The sequence below is a fragment of the Manis pentadactyla genome, chromosome 4 (assembly GCF_030020395.1).
Source record: "Manis pentadactyla isolate mManPen7 chromosome 4, mManPen7.hap1, whole genome shotgun sequence".
Classification (NCBI taxonomy): Eukaryota; Metazoa; Chordata; class Mammalia; order Pholidota; family Manidae; genus Manis; species Manis pentadactyla.
Genome location: NC_080022.1, coordinates 92,398,982 through 92,414,278, shown reverse-complemented (window position 1 = coordinate 92,414,278; position 15,297 = coordinate 92,398,982). Strand labels below are relative to the sequence as shown.

Genomic DNA, 15,297 nt, shown 5'->3' with positions numbered 1-15,297 from the left:
GTGAAAACATGACATAGATCATTCAAATAGGTGGCTTTATATCAGCATAACTTTATTTTTATAATTTATTTTAGAGAATGACAGAAAACTAAATTATTGAATTTTTCACTTATATCCAGAGGGTTTACATGCTTTGCTCTTCAGCACACTTGCTTTTATAACATGTCTCCTCTGGTTTTCGCAGTGTTTCACTTGGGGCTTGTGGCTAACAGAGCAGAAGTGTGTGAGAAGTGAGACAGTGAGAAGCAATGACCAGCTGTTCAATATAAGGATGCCACTGAAATGAATAAATTTATTTTCCTGTGGGAGACAAAAAGTCCCTTGCTCTGCAGCAGCAATGTATGCAGAGAGGAGATACACCGAGGGCTACAGATGTGATGACGAAGATCGGCCTGAGAGCCACAGCAGACTTCTCCCTCAGGTAAGACCCCTGCCCCTTCCCAATAAATGCAGTCACCGGTGGCCTTCAGTGGCCCACAGATAGGGCATGCACTTACTTCACTTACTGAAATGGCAGCAGTCACATTTTCCTCCTAGTCTGAACAAAATGGGTAATTGGGAGGCCTTGCGGGGTGGGCTGGGGAGTATGATTCCAGTAAAACATGGAGGTCCTAGAAGCTTAGGCCAAAGGAAACAACTTTCAGCCCCTCCATGCCCCTCCTCACTTTGCTCAGTGCTTTTCTGGCTTTTCAATTAGTGGCCAGTTTCTTTGGCAAACTATTTACTCTGCTCATGGTTTATATTTATGGTACTCCCTTATTTTCAGTCAAGGTAACTCAGCAAAAATTCCAGCTTTGAGATTTCAACAATCCCCCTAATAGGCCTTCTGGCTTAACTTTACAAACCCATTGTCCACCCAGAAACCAGTGGGATGTCTCTTAAGAGCAGGTCTGATTGTGACCTTCTTTGCCTTACAAGCCAAAATCAAACTCAAGATCAAAGCCTCTTAATATCAGTCACTTTGCTATAAGGAGAAATTCCACATTCCTTTATACATGCTCCAAAGTCTTTATGCTCAGTCTACCTCTCCCTGGTTAACCTCTCCAATCTCACATCCTGCTATCAACTCCCTTCCTTCTTTTGCCTCTCCATGCTGTATAAGCCACCATGGACTGGGTTCTCATCTCCTTGCTTCCTGCTTGCTCTTGCTTCCATGTATTTGCTTTAGGCCTTCTTTCTGCTTGAAACAGTCTCCTACCACTAGGTGCTGGCCTTTGCCTGGTAATTGCCTCTTCACCCTGCCAGTCCCCAGTTTAGAGTTTCTTAATACCAGGATGGATTTAAATGCCTTCAGTCTGTATTCTTGCTTACCCTATGTCTCCCTATTTTAACACTTAACCATGGTGAATAGTATCTGGCTATTTTGGGGAACTCCCAGTTGACCAGGAGTTCCCTAAGAATATGGCCCATCTCTTGTGCACCTTTCTATCTTCAGGGCCCATCATGGTGCCTGGCACATGGGACAATGAGTATCTTTGTTATATCTTTCTGTTGTTCCTGGTACACTCTCACCACCCAGTGTGGGGAAGGAATTGGGTTGATTAGCTAAATTTAAATACACAACATAGGAAATCCAAAGTTATGTTTTTATGAGGATCCAAATTGCCTTGATACTCATATCAAATATCAAATAATTGAAATAATGACTTATATTTTTCTGCAATTCTTTTTTCAATTTATCCCCATCTGTATATTTACATGAACAGTGAAAGAAAAGAGTGGATGCAAACTCAGCAGTCCAAGCAGGTTTATTGCTGAACTTGAGAGGGACCCCTCTGTCCTGGCCAGCAGAACAAAGGAGAGGGTTTCTAATGGGTCAAGAGGCTTTTTATGGCCAGGGTTTTTGGCGGGCTCTTTGAGGGGAGGGGTCAGGGGAAAGGTGGGCTTGTGGCTTGCTGACATGTCTTCTGGAGGATGCTTGTAGCCCAGGTAAGATGACACCTAGGTCTCTCTGAGGTGGTGGGTGGGCTTATTCGAAAGGTGGTACTCAGGTCTGGATTCCATCATTCTTGGTTCTAAAAGGGTATAGGGAGATGGGTCACCATTCTTTTCTTGGCTACTTCCTGCTTAGAGGGGGCAATGAAGGGGATTTTCTGATATTTGGAAGCAGAAAAGCTGTTTTGAGGTGTTTTTGAGTAGTTGCCCAGGAGATGGCTGCCATTTGAGCCTGTAAAAATCTTTGGAATAGGTTACTTAAGCAGGGAAGGAAAAGAAGGAAGAGGGTGATAGAGGCGAATGGGGCCAGGAGAGGTAGAAACTGATCAAGGGTTGTACTTGGGCTGTGGAGAGAAGGGTTAGAACCCAGTAGCTGAGAAGGTCAGAGAGATTGTGTGAGGAGTGTACTTATACGGGTTGGTAGGGGGCAATTTGGGGGCTTTGGGGATAAGGAGTGCAGCTGATGCCAGGACCTGTAAGCAGAGAGGCCAGCCTTTTATCACAAGGTCAAGTTATTTGGACAGATAGGCAACAGGCTGGAGGGAGTCCCCAGCTGATTCTGAGAGTAGTCCTAACGCTGGTCCCGTTTTGCTGGTTAAGAAAATAAGAGTTTTTTAGGGTTATGTAGAGTCAAAGCAGGTGCCTTGAGGAGTGCTCACTCAAGGACCCAGAAAGAAGCAGGAATTAAGTCTGTCTCTGGCACCCTTTTTGGGGATCCCTGTGAGAGGCCTTGTAAAGGAGTTTTGCAATAAGTGAGGAATTTTGGATCCAGAGTCTAAAATAGCTAAGAAACCCTAGGAAGGAAAGAGGATCTTGCTTTGTAGAGGGGAAAGGGAGATTGTTAAAAGCTTGGTTTTCAAAGGTGTGTATGCAGTAAGTTGTGGGGTGAGGTCAAGACCAAGGTAAGTGACCTTTTGCTGTACTAGCTGAGCTTTGTGTTCTGAGACATGGTATTACTTTTATCCAGGAATCTAAGGAGAGAGATAGTGTGGGATAATCATTTTTTGAGGGGCTGCAAAGCAAGAGGTTGTCAACATACTGGAGCAGGCAGCTAGGGGCAAGGTTGAGAGATTGGAGGTCCTTTTGTAGGGCTTGGCCAAAGTGGGGACATATCAGTTAAGACTGCCTGCCCTGCCTTAAGATAGGCTGTTGGGCTATTTAGTGTAATTACCAGAGAATATGCTAGGAATCTTCTCAATTCTCTGCTTTTTAAAATGGAATCTTAGCCTTAAGATGGAGTTCCTCCTGTTCTTACTATACTGCTTATATCTCAGCATTTTTCATCATAGGTGGGAAAAGTTAATCGTGATGCTTCTCCCATGTCTCTGCCCCACCTCATTCAACCCCTCAAGGAATGAGGACCCTTGAAATCTTTCAAGGAAAAGTGGGTGTCGGTCATTCTTCTGTAACTGCTTCCTGCCGAGTAGGGGCGCTGTCCCTGCCTGTGGGGTCAGCAGTTCCTTGCTGTCTGTCAGGGAGAGGAGGGGTCATGGAGCCATTTTAACAGAGGCAGACACAGACAAGGGCACTTGAAAGGAGGAAAGGAGGAAGCAACTAAGTTGCAGGGCTGCCGATGTGCGTGTTCATCAGCGTTAGGGGGATGGAAATCCTTGTCTGAGCAACATCTGGAGTTGGATTTTTTGTTCTGGAGCAAATAAACTTGACAAGGAGATTAAGACTGAATGGTTGAGTATGAGGACTAGAAATAGTAAAATTCTAATTGAAATGATGTGAGAAAACTGTAACATATGGAGTCATCGCCAGATATTTTGAGGAAACTAGAATCCAGGATCTAGTTTATTTTACAGTGAATGCTGAGTAACTTTCATCAGAATTTCTGGAAGTTTTGGAATGCCCGATTTTTACAAGCACTTGTCTTTAAATCAATTAATTTTTAGCAGTACCATCTGGAGGTAGAAAAGTATGTTATCAGTCTTCTGGGTAATTCTGCAAAATTAACATAAGAATTTTACTACTCTGGTCCCCTCCCAGGATAGCAGCTTCCTTCTGGGAGCATATCAGTCAAGGCCGCCTGCACTGCCCCCATAGGGTGGAGGATATCTCTTCCCAGAAGGGGGTGGTGCAGTGGGGGATTACTTGAAAGGAGTGAGGGAAAGTAATATTGACCAAGGAACAATATAAAGTAGGGGTTTGTGTTGGTGTTTCTATTAAGCCGTTCATTCCAACAACAGAGATAGAGGAAGGGAGCAAAGGTCCCAAGTATTCAGTAGGCACAGAAGCTGGCTCCCATTCTACCAGGAAAGAAACCTGACTTCCTGCTACCACCTCTGTTACCCATGGATCCATTGGTCTCTTTGTGGAGGGGGCCTTGGGATCCGGGCTGCTTCAATCACCAATCGTTTGCTGAAGGCAAAGCCGTAAGTGCCAGGTCCTATCTAAATGAGCCTGGCCTCCTGGAGGGGAGAGAACTCCAGGGAGGGGCTGACTTCGCTAGAGGGCAATTCACTCTCCAGTGACCCCACTGTGCGCAGTGCGGACACGGCTTTGTAGGAGGCCTGGGATTAGGGCAAGCTCTTGCCCAGTGGTCCTGACTGCCACAGTGGAAACAGTTGCTAGGCAGGTGTGGAGTGGAGCCTTTTGCAAGCTTGTCAGCGGGAGGTCGAACGAGGGAGGCCAGAATCTGACATTTGGTTTTAGCCTGTTTTTCTGAGTTTTTGTTCCTTACCGGAGTTGTTGAAAACATTACAGGCAAGGTCTACAAGCTCTTTCTGAGGTGTTTGGGTCCATTTTCTAATTTTTGGAGCTTTTCATGAATGTCTGGGTAAGACTGGGAAATGAAGTGGAGGTGTTGAATAAGGCCCTTAGGGGAGTTAGGACTGGTGTTTGTGTATTTGATCATGGCCTCTTAAAGGTGGTTCATAAGAAGGCTGGGTTTTCATCTGCCCGCTGGGTAATTTCCCTGAGGTGAATTTGTCAGGGTTTTTTGAGAAGGACCCAACTTTTGTTCAATATGCTCCAGATCATTAATTGAAAAGGAGACATGAACACAAATGGGCTTTTCAGTGCCTGCCCCCTCACAGAGGGGTAGGATAGGGCAGGAAGCAGTCTGGAGAGGCACTGGGTGGGAAGCGAGAGTGCGAGAGCATGTGTGAGGCTGGGGCAGGCGGGTGAGGGGTTGTGTTTAAAGAAGCCCACGTGCTGGTGACATCAGAGAGGAGGAGGGGGGTGCTCAGAGGAAAAGAGGCCGATGTGCAGGCGGAAAGGAGGAGGGGGAAGGGTGCTGGGGGGGAGGCCAACCGTGGGGAGGAATTTGAATTTTGCTGAGGCTGTTGGGGAGGAGTATTATAAGGTGGAGGGTAACAAAGAGGGGAGGTAAAGGTGCGATGTTGTCAGCGTAGGGGTAGGGGATTTTTGTTCCGTGAAGAGAACTTTAGAGGGTTTTGGTTCCACTCTCACCTGAGTTGTTAGTCATCAAAAGGCATAGAGTCAGCAAGAGGCGTAAGGGAGGGTCTTGGCCAGGCAAGCCTCCCGGAGATCCGGGGACAATAGGAAGTTAAGGTACCTGGGGAGACTACTAAACTGGTTAGAGTTGCCTGGGGGGAGGCCCGCAGCTGTGAGAAAAAAAAAACAGAAGAAACAAAAGGAAGGTTGCTTAGGGAGGGGGAAGGCTTGGATTTAGGGAGCCCCTGACCATTCACCAGGCCTCTGGAGGAAGTTATCAAGATCTCGGGGAATTTGGAAATAGAAATTGCCCTCAGCTGGCCAGTGTGACCCATTATTAAGTTTATATTGAGGCCACATGGAAGTAGAGTAAAAGACCAGTGTTTTTCGTTTAATGTCTTCTCTTAATCCCAATTGGGAAAGATTATGTAGGAGACCACTGAGGGGTGTCTCCCAAAGCCTTTGAGGGAGAATTGCCCATTGTGGGAGGGCGAGAAAGGGTGGCCGGGGTTTGGGAAGCACGCCGTTGGGACGTCACCCTGAGATCAGTTTCCCAGCCGGATTGTCCTGCACCCCAAAAGGAAGCATCCCCCCAGTCAGAGTGCAGTAAGTCCCCTTATGGTGTTCTCAACTGGAGAACAGAGAGGAACAGAGAGGATAGAGGAAAGGGGACCCGGACCGACTTTCTCTTGGCGCCAAGAGAAAACCAATGAGACGCCAACATCTCACCCTCCTGGGAACTGCGATGGATTAATAGCCGGTGGTGGATGTGGAGATTGAGGTCTGGAAAGAAGGTCCCTGGACTGGAGTTCGCAAGGGGGGTGTTGGGTGAGGGGGGGGGAAGGGAGACGGGGCGAGACACAGAGGGCCCTCAGAATGTAGGCTCTAGCCCAGGACAAGCTGCTTCCTAGGCGGCAAAAGAGCCCCTCCCCTCGGCTCCCACTCCCGGGTTTCCGCACCGTTTGAAAGAAGAGAGCGGATGCGAACTCCACAGTCCAAACATGTTTATTGCTGAACTTGAGAGGGACCCCTCTGTCCTGGCCAGCAGAACAAAGGAAAGAGGGTCTCTAATGGGTCAAGAGACCTTTTATGGCCAGGGCTGTGGCAGGCTCTTTGAGGGGAGGGGTAAGGGGACAGGTGGGCTTGTGGCTTGCTGACGTGTCCTCTGGAGGATGCTTGTAGCCTAGGTAAGATGACACGTAGGTAGGTCTCTCTGAGACGGTGGGTGGGCTTATTCAAAAGGCGGTCCTCAGGTCCGGATTCTATCAAGCAGAATCCTGCCTCAGAACTTTGGAACCTGGTAGAAAGCAGTGCAATCATTTCACATATGGCCCTTTTTCATAAGCTAACAATGTACCATCTTTTTCTTAGCAAGCAGCATAGTAATCCTTTAATGTATATATATATATATCTATGTCATCTGTCATTGAATGTTTGTGTTAATTTCATATGCAATGTTATTTATATTTCCTTTTACCTTTTATTTTATAACCTCTATTTTATAAAGATAGACACAACTCAGCTCAGTGTGCTTAATCTTAGCTTGAAGTCAGTGAGTGACCACATATCTCTGATTCACTATGTGAAGTCGAGTTTCTTTTCAATTCTGGGTTATTTGGAAACATTTCTGGTTCAAAACCCAAAATGATTCAGGCTGTAAATCCCACGGGATCAAAGCCCATGTATGGTTCCCTCACCACTGTGTTGCCTATCACTGGACTTGGCAGCAAGTAGGTACTTAATAATTATTTGTTAAATTAATGAGGGAACCTAGACTGGGAATTATTTATATTGCCTTTCAAGTCTTTTGTATTTGCAAATAGTACACAGAGAAGAGATGTAACTTTCTAAGGTACCTAACATGCAAGAGGGATACAGGACATTTAAGTGGAAATAGACATCAGAGATGAATTTTGGCTTTGTTATTAGTTTGCTGAGTGCTTTGGAGCCATTATTTGAATCCTATATCTCAGTTCTAGCTTCCAGAATTTCCATCATCTGGCTAGAACAGAAAGACAGCATCACTTGCTTCATAGGGTTTTTGTGGGAGAGATAACATATAAAAAGCATATACCATTTAGTAGATGCTAGATAAATATTAGTAGATCTCTTCCTGATGTGAGGGAGAAGTATTAATTCATAGCCATTTAGGTCAGCAAGAGATTCAATCATCTTAAGTATTTTTCTAAATAGTCATTATGTATTTATAATTCCAGTCTGCTTGATTTATGTGCCTCTGTTAGCTGCTTCTAAGTGGTTTCTAGCTTTTGCATACCCCCAGAGTTTTTTCATTCTGTTATATAGGCTGAAAATGAATTCTGAAAAATCATACCAGTATAACTCAACAGTCTTTCAGGATGAAGGATTTAGCTGTGAGTTTTGCCCAGGAAAAATAAATAACCATGATAAAATGTTTTGTAAATCCATACCTGAATGGAAAGAGCATATTAGAAGTTAAGCTCTTGATTTTAATATATGTGAGCATTACGCTGCCTTTTGTATTTCACTTGGTATGCTAATCCACACAGAAAACATTACAGAAGTTTTGATTTCATGAAACCCCCTCTCAATGACTTTTAACTATCTAAGTGCTGAAATGGGCAGTTTTGCCATCCATTCTAACTACTCACAGAATCAGAGAACATAAGTTTCACTTTTCAACAAAAATTATTCTAGGCATGAATTATGTTTAGGGAGTTAATAAAATATTGTACCTTCTTTTGTTTCTTTTATGTTTCCATATTAATGTAGTTAAATTCTTTCCTTTCCTTCAAATGGCTCTTTTAAAAAAAAATAAGTTCAAATAATATGTTCTTGGCCATTTCTGCAACTGATTATTGCTGCTTGTTAATCTCTGGCAAACTCCTTCCCCAAGTGAAAATACGTGAGGATTTCTGAAGCAATGCACAATGACATCAGCTGTTTATATAGAATCTTAGCAGTCAGAGTGACCTTGGTTTGAATAGTGGCTCTGATTTGTTAGCTAAGCCATCTTAACTGATATGAGTCTCAATTTCCCTGTTGGTCAAAAGCAGACATTATTATCTACCTTACCAGTTTGTTGGATGGAGTAATATATGTAGATCTCTCCGTACAGAGCAGAAGCTCTAAAAATATTAATCCCTTCTCCACTTCCCTCCGTGAAGTATTTAACTATCTATATGATGCTGATGGCTTTATGTCCAGTAACAATACCTCTTTGCATTTATGTGCTACTTGTCACTTTTGCCAAGCACTCTCCTGCTAGTTTTTCACCTTCCTAACAAAACTGAAAGGTGGGTAGCATGGTGATTACACTTCTGTTTGGGAAATGAAAACCATGTATTAAATTGTAAAATTCTTAGGTGTAAAGGGCTACATCTTTTGCTCTTTTCTTTCTTCCTCAGGCTATGCTTAACACAGAGCTTGGCATACATGCAGAGCTATATAAATATTTGTTGTATGAAACTGATGGATGGGAAGAGCAGTAAGTTGTCCAAGGTCACACACTGAGAGGTGATGGCAAGACCAGGACAGGATTCCTCTGACTTTCAGATTTTTCCATTAGACAAGTGGAGACCAACAGTTCAATTTTTTTCCAAAAGGGTCAGTTCAGGGAAAATAAAAATGTTTATGTGCCACAGTTTTCCAATTAAAATGAAAATAGCTTTATTGAGTCTCAAGGAAAAATATATTTCTTCTAGGAGGATTACTTACTTCTGCAGTAGGAAAGTGCCAATGAGAAATATTAGCAGTTCTTTTTCAATACCAAAATGTTAGTATCTGGGCATATTTGAGAAGGAGCTACCCAGAGGCAGCTTTCCAATCTTTTATCCCTTATATCTGAAAAGCACGTTAGAGTTCACAAAGTGCTTTCACAGGCATTATCTAATCGCATTCTTGAAACAATCCCAGGAAGAGGTATTATTACCAACTACACTTTCCAAGGGGTATGCTGAAGCCGAGGAGGGGAAATGACCTGCCTAAGGGGACACAGCAAGTGCCTAATGAACAAGGCTAGGTGCACTGCCTTCCACACCATATACTCTGAGCACTTGCTCCCTTCACCTGTTCTAGTTCCTGCAAGGGATATAAAATCGATGCCCCCACCGACCCAAAACCAACATTTTGAGCATTTGCCTCTTTCACTCTCTGTCTCTGCTCATGTGCTTTTTTTTTTTTTTTTTTTCCAATCCAGCTGAGTACAGAAGCCTGGGAATGAACCAGTCCAATGACAACAAAAAAATATGATGGTAGTACTTGGGAGGCTTTCTGCCCTAAAGTCCTGGCTTGTATGGACTGGAAGGCTACAGTGAGAATTATCCTGTGAGCTACAACATGACTCTCTGGCCTACAAGCTGCTCTGTATGACCTGGTTGGGTGGTTGATGCTACCAAGTCAGAGGTTTGTTCTGGTTTATGGAACGCCAGTGTTCTGATATGGTTTTGACTAGGAAACCTAGAAATTAATTTTACCATCATATGCAAATATAATAATACTTTAGAAATTTGTCATTAAATGTGCATGCAGTGATCCTTCTTTCCCACATTTGTTCATTCTGTTTTTTTCATATATTCCTCATTTGATTGTGTTTACTTGCAATTAGAGATTGTGATAAAACAATTATTTATTTAACCATGATGCTCATTGTGGGCAAGTGAACAGAGGTCCCCACAATTTCTGTTCAGGGAGTTCTCCAAGCTTCTTTGGAGAGTGGAGAAATTTGTGCTAGGCAGGTACATATTTGCATAAAGTGCCAAACTGGGAGGTATGCAGTGGGAGTGAGGATGGCACCAGGGGCATGGCTTTCTGATGATGAAACTGTCTCCCTGCCTACAGTCTCACCTCCTAGATCTCCTTGTTTATCTTCCTTGCTATGGTTTCTCATTTGTCACAGATGCATGAGGTAAGAATTAATTCTGAGGGTTTTTTTAAAAGATGTTTTTACTTTTTTGCTTCTAAAGCAGTTCATCCCTCATTTATATTTCACAGTTTATCTGTTACAAGTGACATCATTTCCCAAATTTCTTTGAAGATGAAAAAGCTGTCTACCATTGTAATAGCAATAATGCCTTTTGCAGGGAGAAAGAACACTTGTGGAACCTTATGTTGGCCTCACACAGCATGCTACTCTTGAAGAAATCCAGAGCTGCTTTCTATTTGATTTTCTGCTTTCAGACCCAATAGAAATAATCATTGACTTGTGTTAGACATGGTTGTGTGTGCTAGCTGATTGATGAAGTCCACATTTAGTGGACTTGCTGAGTTTTTCTGTTTGTTCTTTGAGTCGTGCTACTGAAAGTGAAATTAGACCCTCTATACCAGCTGCTGTTTTGGTGGCTTAAGTGGATAGATTAGTCCATGGTCAGGAGGTCACCTTAGACGTGGGTACATATAATTTTTCTTCTTCTCATATTTTCCTACATCTGCATTTCTAAAATTATATGCTCTCCCCTTTTAGCAAAAAGTATTCATGTAAATATCAATCCAAAAGGAGTTTATTGAATTGGAAATCTTTACAACATGCAATTTGCAAGTATTCATCACTTTTGTGATATTTATCACTTTCCTATTTCCAACATCTAATAACTATAGAAACAAAATTTTACCCAATGTCTGTTTATTTAATAGAATCAAAATCCCAGAAACTTATACTTATATCCAAAATTTCCCAAAAAGCTAATTATTATAGTTGATGAAAAAGCTTGTATTTTCCTTCCCCTACATGGTAACTCAATTTATTATCAAAGATAACATTTAGTCCAACATTGTTCACACTTAGTATATATTTATGAGTTGCCTAATTGCCCAGGCACAATGCTCAGCCCTTAAATACTAAGATGTGATCCTAGAGTATTGCAATAGTGTCTTAACTGATTTCATTGCATTTTTTTCCTTTGTACCCACTCTTTCATGTTGACATTTCTTTTATGAAGCCATTTTTGACGTATCATCAGAATTATTTCAATCTCTCTTCATTTATGGCAGAACACTATTCTTGTTTTATGGCATATGATGTATGCTATTCATTTGATAACATATAAGTTGTAGATAATGTAGATAATAACCACTGAGTATAACAAACATACAAAGAAATGCACAAATCACATATAATTCTCAATAAGTTCTCACAGAGTGAACATACTCATATTACCCCTTTCTAGAGTAGTAAATAGGACATTACCAGTTGCCAAGTGGTCACACCTATGCTCTGTGGCAGTCACAGTCCTTCTCACCAAAGGTAACACTATCTGTATCTCATCCCCATATATGAGTGTTAGTTTTCTGTGTCTGATTCTTTTACTCAATTTTATGTATATGAGTATAGGCATCATCAGTACTACATTCATCAGTACTGCTGTGTAATTTCTCATTTTATGGATACACTCCAATTTATTTATTCATTTTACTGTTGTTGAAAATTTGTTTTAGTTTACTTGTTTTGTTTACTAGTCTGTGGGGCTATTACAAAGAGTGCAGCTACATACGTTCTAACAGAGAGCTTTCAATAACAGATACATGTGCATACCTGCTCATTCATTTATCCTCCTCTTGGGATGTAGAATTGCCAACATGCAATCAAGAGTTGCATTAAAATTATTTTTAATACAGTAATATGTTCAATAAGTCTTTGAGATTTGAAAGCAAATAAACAGAACTTGTTAAGCTGGTTCACTTCCCAATTCCAAACGTCATAGTTTTTAAGTATCTTTCAACTTCTGTTCCCCAGAAAAAAGCTAGTTAGTGGAGATTATTAAAGAAAATCTGTTCTCAATTTAAGAGAAATAAACAAAATATCCTGAAGCATTAGAGAAAAGGGAGAAATCACAAAAATTTTTAAGGTAATATGAATTGCTAAAGAGGAGATTTCACATGAATTCCTAGAAACTTTTATAAAAACAACTCATATTAATACTTAGTAAACTGAAACTGGGTCTTGATGATGAATCCTGAAAAGACTAAAATGATTTCTAAGATATAAAAAATAAATTTTGCATTGAAAACATTTGATGTGGTATAGTAGAATTGTCCTCGAATACAATAAGGTAAGAGAAATAGAAGACATAATGGAGTAATTTTTAAAGTGTACATAATTAATCCTAAGAGAAGATAGAGTTGAGAATATGCTTTGTAAAATAGAAATCACCAGAGAAGAACAGAGAACAAAGAGGGATGACTAATAGCAAGGACATACTAAAATTAAAAATTCTAGAAACAAAATAAAAACTCTCACGATGGGAATTGAAGGAAATTAAAAAGTCCTAGTATGGTTCCACATAAAGTATATAAATGTAAACTGCTACTAAAAAGATATTAACAATTTTTTAACTTAAATTTTCAATGTCAATAAACAATAAAATATCAAATAAATACTGATTAAATAATTTATCCAAATGACTTTTCCTAAATAAAGCACTGGTGGAGATAATCTAGCATCTTAAAACATGGAATTCCACATCTTGAGCTCAGCAACAAAGTCTCTTTTCTTTTTGCATTTCCTGGCACCTCATTTAGTTAATACATGTTCCTATTTTATACAAATCGATCATTCTTTAGTCTTGTATAAATGCATATTTTGCTTATTATATTTTAAAATTCCTTAAGGCATCTCAAAATGACTTACAGGATCAATGATGAGCATTCAAGAGTTAAGTAATAGTGATATCTCAAAATATAGGTTCACTTTTATACCAATAATGGAATAGCCACTAAATGTGGCCATTATTTTTGAAAAGAAACAATTAGATTTAATTAAACAACATCATCAAGATAGGGAAAAGACTAATAAAAATAAATTAGAATATAAACACAAAATTAAAGGAGGGTTAGTACTGAAAATTCTTAACTGGTATAATGCTGGAGCAAAATAGGATGGAAAAGAAAAATATGTGAAAATTAGTGGATTCTACATTCAAAATAAAATAAAGATATAAGGGAAGTGGTAGAAGGTAAGAGAGAAGCTATAAAAGTATTCAACTTTTTTTTCAAATATGAATAAAGACTAGTATTTCAAAATTTGTAATGCATTATAAAATTAATTCTGCTATTAAGCGAACAGTAAAATAACATAAAATAGGATCATAGAAGACATCTAAACAATTAGAATAATATATTTAAATGATTTAAAATCTCTATAAAAAGATGAAGGATCTTGAATTGATAAAATATATAAAATACATTTTTTTTAGAAATTTACATATAAACTCTGGTGGGGACTTCTCCAGGCCCTTCACTGAGGTCTGAGCATCACCACTTCTTCAGCATCTGCCACTGTCAGGAGTTAGGGGTCCCAAGCACACAGCATTATCTGCCTTCCTTTGCCCTGTCCTTCCCAGGCCAGTGCAACCCCTTTATTGAGGTGCCAACCTGAGCAGAACTATATTTGGGGACTGCCATTTGTAAGGGGCCATTCAAGGAAGGATTTCTGCTGAAAATGAAACTTTTAGCATCAGTGACTCACAAATCAGAAACACAGAATTTTGCAAATAATCGAGAACCATCACCATCAACCTTGTTCAACTATTTTTAGTTTTTATGACTGTGCAAGCAAAGTTAACAAAGAGAGTTTGGATGGAATCTTGAAAGATCAGGTAAAGAAACTTATTGGTGGTACAGATTCCAGCAAAACACGCTGCAGAAACCCGCTGAGAGAAGGTTATCCATGAGCAGCTCACTGGCACCCTCCGTGTGGCTGACCTCATTTCAATTATAGAACATTCTTCTGTTCAGCTTCACCTCCACTGCCAGTAATTCCACTCATGCTTTAGAATACTTTCTCTTTAGACCAAATCAAAGGTATAATCAAAGGAAATCCTTTGCTTTCCCCAATCTAGGCAGCACTAGCCAGCAAGAGTACAAAGTGCCTTCAGTTACAGATGCTTCTCCAAGGTATACCAAAGTTACATAAGAAAATGGTACTGACTTTTCTGACAAGAATGGAGGAATGCAAGACAGGGTGATTACAAGCTTGTGAGGCACTCCCCGCAGGCCAGAGTGCACCCATGTGGAAACAAGTGAGCTAGCTGTTGAATCTTGTCAGGCAGAAGTGAACCAATTAAGAAGACACATCACTCAGAGGAGAAAAGGAAACAAACTAGAAGGAAGATTGCAGCAGGTGCTGCTGAGTAGACAGGTGCCACCTGCAAGTTTGGAACCAGTGCTGGTCCCAGGATGCTGTAACCGGTCTCAAAACTGACGGTAAAAGCACACTTGGAAATGCTGAGGCCTCGCATCCTCCTCCCTCGTGTTCTGATTTTCACTCACGTAATCAAGAACGTACTTTGAACCATTTTCACATGGAAAGTAGTGTGTTTATGCCGTGATCTCAAGCCGTGGCCTCTTCTGGCTGTGCATCCACACCAGTGCTGGACTGAAGTATCCTGGAAGGAGAGCCGACCTTCCTTCCCAAAGTGCAGCAGGAGACAGAGTTGAGGAGTCTGAGAAGACGACAGTGATTATGAAAACTGGATCGATTCCAATAGAGACTCACACTGGAGGGATTGACGACCCATGACACATTCCCATGGGGGTCTTTAGGAAAACTCAAACCTCCCAGATTTAACTAAAGCAAAGGAACTCCCCACTTAAGATGGATTTTCTTAATTACTGGTTGAGAAAAAATTGTGAGCACTTAATCTGGGGGGAGAACTGCTTTCTCAGAACCCTGGACTCCCAGGAGGAGACTGCTTGTGTGCAGAACTTGTCAGAGACTTGAATCTGCACACTTTCTGACCCAGTGTGCATGTTTCAAGACACAATCGTTATGGAAATCAAACTGTCCTAATTCTGGTGCAATTCATGGATATAACTGGTATATTTAAGCTAAGTAAAATTTATGAACAGTTTCTGTTCTTTAAATTAATTGGAAATTAGAGACTAAGCAGAAGTAGTCTGTAAATGTCCTGTAATTAGTCTACAAAAAGCTTACCCTTTGTGCTATCATGCCTTGAAATTCACATTTTCAAAAGGTAGTGAGCTTAG

General features: G+C 40.9%; 1 pseudogene; it reads left to right on the top strand.

Annotated features, from left to right (window-relative positions):
• The first annotated feature begins 337 nt into the window (after positions 1–337).
• On the top strand, positions 338–14,878 carry LOC118917451 (BRISC complex subunit Abraxas 2-like; annotated as a pseudogene).
• Positions 14,879–15,297: the final 419 nt, after the last annotated feature.